The following is a 6686-nucleotide window of genomic DNA, read 5'->3' as shown; positions in this document are numbered from 1 at the left end:
TGACCTCAGTACTTGACACACCATGTCAGGAGTCGAAACAAACATTTGCAAGAAGATATCTGAAATAATAAACAGAAATCTTGAGCTATGATAGTGAGACCTTCTGATGTATGAGCCAGAGACCCCGCTGGAATCCACACTGGAGGTCATCCTGCAAGGTCAGAGCTGTCTGCACTGCTGTACAACGGCCCCAGATAATATTGCTGTCCCTTAAACTCATCCACTGAAATAAGTAAACTGAAGCCTACAAAAGAACTGCCTTAGACAACACTGGTGTAGCTGATCCAAGCTGTCTCCTTATGTTCTTCTAGTGGGGTGTCGATTTATGTCAACACCAAGATCATTGGGAACGGGTTTCAGACCCCTCTGTGGGAAGCTCTGCTTATATCTGTCTGTCTCTGGCCATGGCCATGTGGGTGCTCAAGGCTCTTCCCAGCAGCATGGCCATAGGTGTTGGTCTTCCAGCCTTGGTATTGGACCTCCAGCTTAATGTTCGTCTGCTTCCTTCTCTGAGGGGTCTCATGACTGTGTCATCTCAGCTGTAGCTCTGTTCTTGTTCTCCTGCCATAATGATTCTGAAAAGTGTGTCCAGAGACAGTAACAAGGTAGAAACTAACGCTAGCAAATAACTAACGTATCTATAAGGTCAAGGGAAATATGTAAAATTTCATAAAGTAGTCATAGTATTGCAAAAGAATAAACTGTGTCATGTGGAAGTGCAAAAACAGAATTACAAACATGCTGTACGATAGGTTACTATCAGCAAAGGATTCTCAAGATCATATATAATTTGTATAGCTGAAACCATGAAGCTGTATTTATGATCAACAATACCCCAGATGAGCTCCTTAAGATCCACTTATGTGTTGGGACTTAAATGTAGGTTTAAAGCTAGAAATATGCTAAGCTAGATATTTGAATGGGTCTAAGAAAATGTTCTTTTATAGGAGATGGGCACAAATTCCTAACTGGTACCATGCTGTCACCTATACACCTCCAGCAGATACAGTACAGCAGTAGTTCAAAATTGAATACTTAAAGTGATAAAACCTTACAGTAATCAAATAGCCATATGCTTCTTACCTTTTTTTTTTTTTTTTTCCCAGAGTTAAATTGATTGTAATGAAGGACAGGTTAGCCTGGGGTCAGCCAGGCTTAAATTAATAGGATTGCGAGCCATGGGGCACGTGTTCTTATGGTTTCATTCCAATTGGTAATTTATTAAAAGTCTTTAAGTTAGCCAAACTGGCTATAGATGGGATTCACAGTAAACATAATCCTTCAGCTGATATAGTCAATATCCCAGTGTTTGATTTTGGTGATGAGACCAAGAATCATGATTTATATTAAGTGCCTCACCAAAAAAACTTATTACCTTATTTGCTTATTGGTGTAAAAATGCTTTATTGGTCTGTTGGTGCTTTTTTGCCTTTTCTACCTTAGCAGATGAATCAGTGTTTCCTGACTTTATTCTTTACTCAGAAAAGTTTTTGTCATATGTGGAGAGCCAAAAAAAGGACCTTCATATCACCTAAAATTTGTAAAAATTCTATTCCAGAGGAGAGAAATATAGATTGTCAGTTTATAGGTGGATTGTACCTAAATTCCTGAACTATTCAGCCTTAGCTGTGAACTGGAGCAAAACAGTTCAGGTTTTATATGCAGTGCACATTTGTTAAAATATAGCTTCTAATTCAGCTTCATGTATATAGAGCAGAAAATGCTCTGGAAGACCATTCGGAGTTCCCCATGAAAATTGTCCCTAAGGAGTGGTCAACTCAAATAGGTTCTTCAGCAAAACTCTTCCTATCACAACCCTTTTTCCATCCACCTCCTACTACATGCGGTCCCCCAAACCAGGCCTCCTTTAGTTCTTCTATCTTCCTGCCATAAAATCTTATTGCCATTAAGTAAGAACCTAGTTTTGACCCCATTCATTCCACATATTCATACCTTTTTTTTTCTTTCTCAAACTCTCGAAACCCAATCTGTATGTTTTTCTTTTAATTTATTATTTTGAGTTAATCTGAATTTTAAAAATGTCCTTAAGCAGTCAACTGCAAGTTAGTTTTGAAGGTCAGAAGCCCCTTTCCAACTTATAAGCCAACCAAACACTCAAGTATCCAGATTGTTCAGAGAAACCACTATTTATTTTTTTTTAATTTTAAACCTGATGACACATTAGATGAGAAAAGTTAAAAACTACTCAAAAACATTGCCAAATGCTGAGAGGAATAACTGCAACTCAGAGGAAATAAACTATTCATCACAGACATTTTGGGAACACATATAGAAGTGCGGTTGTACTATTCATGGATCAGTATATGAATAGGTAATTGGAAGAACTTTTCTAGGCTAGGGATGAATATAGAGCACAATAGAGGGAGAAGATGATCTAAGACTAAAAATCTCTTTATAGTACTCACATTTTCTTCCAAATTATCTACGTCAACAGTGCTGTCTGTTCACCCAGGCACGATGGAGCCATGTCACACTGAATCTACAGCTGAAACCAGTGTCTGAAATAGCATTGTTAGAGTATCTTATAGAAACTGACAAAGTATAAAAACCTAAAGCTTTTTTTTTTTTTTTTGTGATTTGGAAAAGTTTGTAACTTTTTTCTAACTTCTTTGATTTCTTTCTAAAACATCACACAAATTCATGCAGTTAAGATCCTGTAGTCATATAAGGGGAAGTATATGTGCATAGGTCATGAGGTTGAATGCTCCACCATTTTAGACTCATACCACATTATTCCTCTAAGCCATATAAATAGGGATCTAAAAGTGGAATTTTTCTTAGATGCCACTAGACTTTTTCAAAACCTGTCTTCTGGTGATTTCAAATATTTTTTCTAATTTCTAACCCCATTTTATGGGATGCCAGTCAACACCTGACTTTCTATGGAAATTTGCATAGGTAGCAGAACCAAAAACAAACAAAAAAGATCCTCCTGCATTTGTACATCCAAGAACAGTTACTCAATATTAATCCCTTTAAATAAAACCCTCCCCCTTCTCATTGAGCTGTTTCAAAGCATTGCTGTAAATTCAATATTTCACTGCAATGAAGCTAGAGAGGGTTGTAAAGTAAATAACTGAATGTCATGGGAGTATGACAATAAAACTAGTGATCACTCAGTTTAAATTAAAACTCAGATTTCACAAGCAGCTGGAAGAATTAGAAAACCTCAACATATCTATAGCACAGCCCTGTCAGACTGCCAGCGAAAGGGAAACGTGTGTCTGAGGGGCAGCAGCATTGCCAGGGTTTGCTGAACACACCATGGGGACAGGGCTCTTCCCCCTGCAGCCCCTTGCAGGCATCAGGCAGGTCCTACGTGCAGCCCTGCCTTGGGGCAAGACCTGAGCTATCCCAGAGGTGGGATCACTGGATATTTGGCTTTGTATTCAGCCAAAAAGGAGATTTATAAATAAAATGCTTAACTGAGATATTTAAAGTTAGATAGAAACAAATTAGATACATGATAAAAAAGTCAGCACTGCCTGTGTCTTCCAAGCTGGAGACAGCTCGTATTTGGGGCACCAGGACAAGTCACCAGAGCTACAGACTGAACAAGGTATATGTTGGGTTTTTAAAAGATCATTTTGAATTTATTTTAACAATATCAATTCCATATGTTACAACTCAAAAGGGTATGTTCAAGCATCTAAGTTGATAAATTGTTGTCCCTATTCAAGAAACAGGATGTTATGGTCTTTACAGGCAAAATCATGAAAATGATTCTTTAAAGATGTGTTTTTGAGGAAAACAGTATTTTTCTTCATGTTCTTATTGTTGAGTAATAAGGTCAAGTTAAGTGTTTTTTAACAGAGGCCATATGGTTTGGATACTTACCTGAATAACAGAAGCTAGAATCTGCAGGAATGATTAAAATGTCTAATTCATCACCTGGCTAAGACACAAACATTCTCTACAGCACCATTTTCTATAATACTTAGATTATATTTTAATTTTCAAATTGCTTCTCATGAATATGGCTCTACATAACAAAATATACCCCGTAGTCACAATCCATTTTTAATTATATTGTTATAAACTTGATTATTGATTCCTTCATTATTTGTGAAATATTTTTCATATCCCACAGAGACAGGCAGCCAAAGCCCAAGGCACTAATTAAGAGCAGGTGAAGAATGTAAGCAGGAAACCAGGGATAAGCAGTGGCTGGGGGCTATTGCTAAATAAAGCCTTTATGAACAGAGAATTTCACAGCTCAGCGGGCTTCAGTTGAAAAGCAGTCTCAATTACAAAGGCACCAGCTCAGAAGGGCAGAAGGACTTCAACATAGAGCTTGGCTCTTCATTTCAATTTTCTTTTCCAAATCCAATATCCATATTTAATTGAATAACCCAGGGCATTGATTATATTCTCTAGGACATCTCTAGAAGAAATATTTATTTTGCCTGTGTGAAAAATCTGTAACTAGTTTGATATAATATATACTTCCCTACTATGATTTGAGATGATTGTTCAACCTGAATTGCATGCCAGCTAGCTCACTACACATCCCGGCCTACAGTATTTGGGGGAGATGAGGGTATTAAAATGCATAATAGGACTTAATTAATATAAAGCATTTTATTTTATTCCCCCTTGGACACTGGGATGACCTCTCCTCTGCCAGGAAGTCCCCCCCGGACTCCACTCAGAGCACAGCGTTGTAGGGGGGTTTTACAGGAGCCCTGCCCTTGTACGGCAACCTGCAGCTTGTGGGGTAGACTGCTGTTTTTCCTGAGCACAGGCTGTCAGGGCTCACGGGGCTGTTTGCTGTGGTTCTGAGGTTCAGCAGCCTGATGGAGGAGAGGGGAAGGCAGCCAGACTTTCTTACTGCTTCACCATCCCAGGCACTGATCTCCTCTAGCCCTTCAAATGCCCCAGTTAGAAGCTGCTTGGTACAATCAGAGGAAAAGTGGGAGCTCTGTGCTTTATCCAAGCCTGCCTGCAAGGCAGTGGTTGGTTACAAAACTGGTAAGGACTCCTGCAGCTAGTACTGCCTTTCATGACCATGTAGAAGTTGTAACAGAAGTGCTTGCTTCTTGGAGAGGCTTCTTGAGTGCAGTCTCCCTTATTCTCTCCTTTCCTCAATATGCACATTTCCTTTTATTCTGGGGACATCCATTTCTCTAGCTATGGGGGTCTGACAGCATCAAAAGTGTTAAAACTTTTAGGTTTTGCATCTGACAGGACTCAGGCCTGCCATGGAAACCTTGCCAGCACTGATAGGAAAATGATGTCTGGTTGCTGGCCCCTCTGCTCAGCAGCACCCTGGCTCTCCTGCCCATCCAGGCTCATCAGCCCTAAAAGCAGCACACCCGTGGACATCAAGGTGACCTGGCTCTGGGGCCACCTGATTAGCAATGGGGGAAAGAGGACGTGTGTGTGAGCAAGGGCACCAAAGTACTTTGCAGGCACTTAACTGAATGTAAAAAGGTTCAGAGTGACACTCAGCTCATAAAGGCACACGCGTGAGCTGTGAGAGGGAGATCTCAGCTCTCTCAAAGGGTTGGAAGACCCCTCCTGGTGACATAACTTCTGTGGTGCCTACAGATACACACGGAAGGAGCCAGACTCCCTCGTCCATTAGGAACAGCAAAACAGCTCTCCACCATTTATCCCTGCTGGGTGTTCCTGCCCTGAGGGACGCACTGTCCCTTGGGGCACCTTGCTACTGTCACATCACAGCTTCTCTGGTGTGTGCTCACCTCCCTTGCTGGCCCGCACCACTGTGAGCCTCGCTCCTGTGAACCCCCTTCTGTGCATCTCATTTCCATGGCAGGAGCTGCCTTGGCATTTCATTTCCCATGCAATAAAATTCAGTTTCAAACATATTGCTGCGGATCCCTTGGCTGCCAACGGCAGCCAAGATCATTTTCAACTGTGAAAACCTGGTTTCTGAGCACATCTAGTTTCCAGAAAAATACCCATTATAGATATAGGGACATGTATCTTCTAGGGAAGAAATACATAATTATACAGCATTCCTGTAGAAGAAATTCCATAGCTTTATTTTTGTTCTAGGTCCATTATGCTGTACTTCTGAAAGGTACCTGGACAACGCATTTAAGCAAGATGGAGTAAGGTAAGAATAGCTGCCAGCCCTCCAGGTACTGACATATACCTACGCTCTGTGTATGTGCATTTCTTACATCCATGTAAGCACACCTATGTTCCATGAAGCTATGTATTCTTCAGTGCTGTGACTTGGGTAGGGACTGGTTTTCTTGAACATGCACATCTTACAGCTGTTGAATTACAAAGTGAAGTATTAAGCTAGCCACACCTTTCAGCATGGCCCTGACCCTCTGAATCAGTAAGAAAACTGCATCGTTATATGCCTTGAAAGAAATAAAAGAAGTTCTGTGCAAAACCTTTAAAATTTTTATTCTCTGATTCCTCTTCAGTCCATTATGGTGTTATTAACTACTATTATCACTGATAGCATAAAGATGTAAACGCTTATTTGTTCACAGCTTTATATACAACATCACAGAAAAGGCTGTTAGGTATGTGACATTAAAAACTGAAAACAAAAAAGAACAAAAAAAGAAAAACCAGAGGAAATGTATGGTGAATTACAGTATGAAAAGGAAATCTATTTACACACATTAATCTATACAACATCATAGTCTGTACAATTTGTAAAAAATAATCACATTCATTTA

At 40.0% G+C, this 6686-nt stretch overlaps 1 long non-coding RNA gene across 1 annotated transcript in view; it reads left to right on the top strand.

The window, feature by feature from the left end:
• Positions 1-2217: 2217 nt before the first annotated feature.
• Positions 2218-6686, top strand: part of LOC310894216 — a 4838-nt gene continuing 369 nt past the window's right edge. The window contains exons 1-2 of the long non-coding RNA XR_014579680.1: positions 2218-3580; positions 6043-6686. The exon at positions 6043-6686 is cut by the window's right edge and continues 369 nt beyond it. This is a non-coding gene — a long non-coding RNA (uncharacterized lncRNA). The remainder of the gene's footprint in view (positions 3581-6042) is intronic.

The sequence above is a fragment of the Anser anser genome, assembly GCF_964211835.1.
Source record: "Anser anser genome assembly, chromosome: 2".
Classification (NCBI taxonomy): Eukaryota; Metazoa; Chordata; class Aves; order Anseriformes; family Anatidae; genus Anser; species Anser anser.
This window is presented reverse-complemented; position numbering and strand designations above follow the sequence as displayed.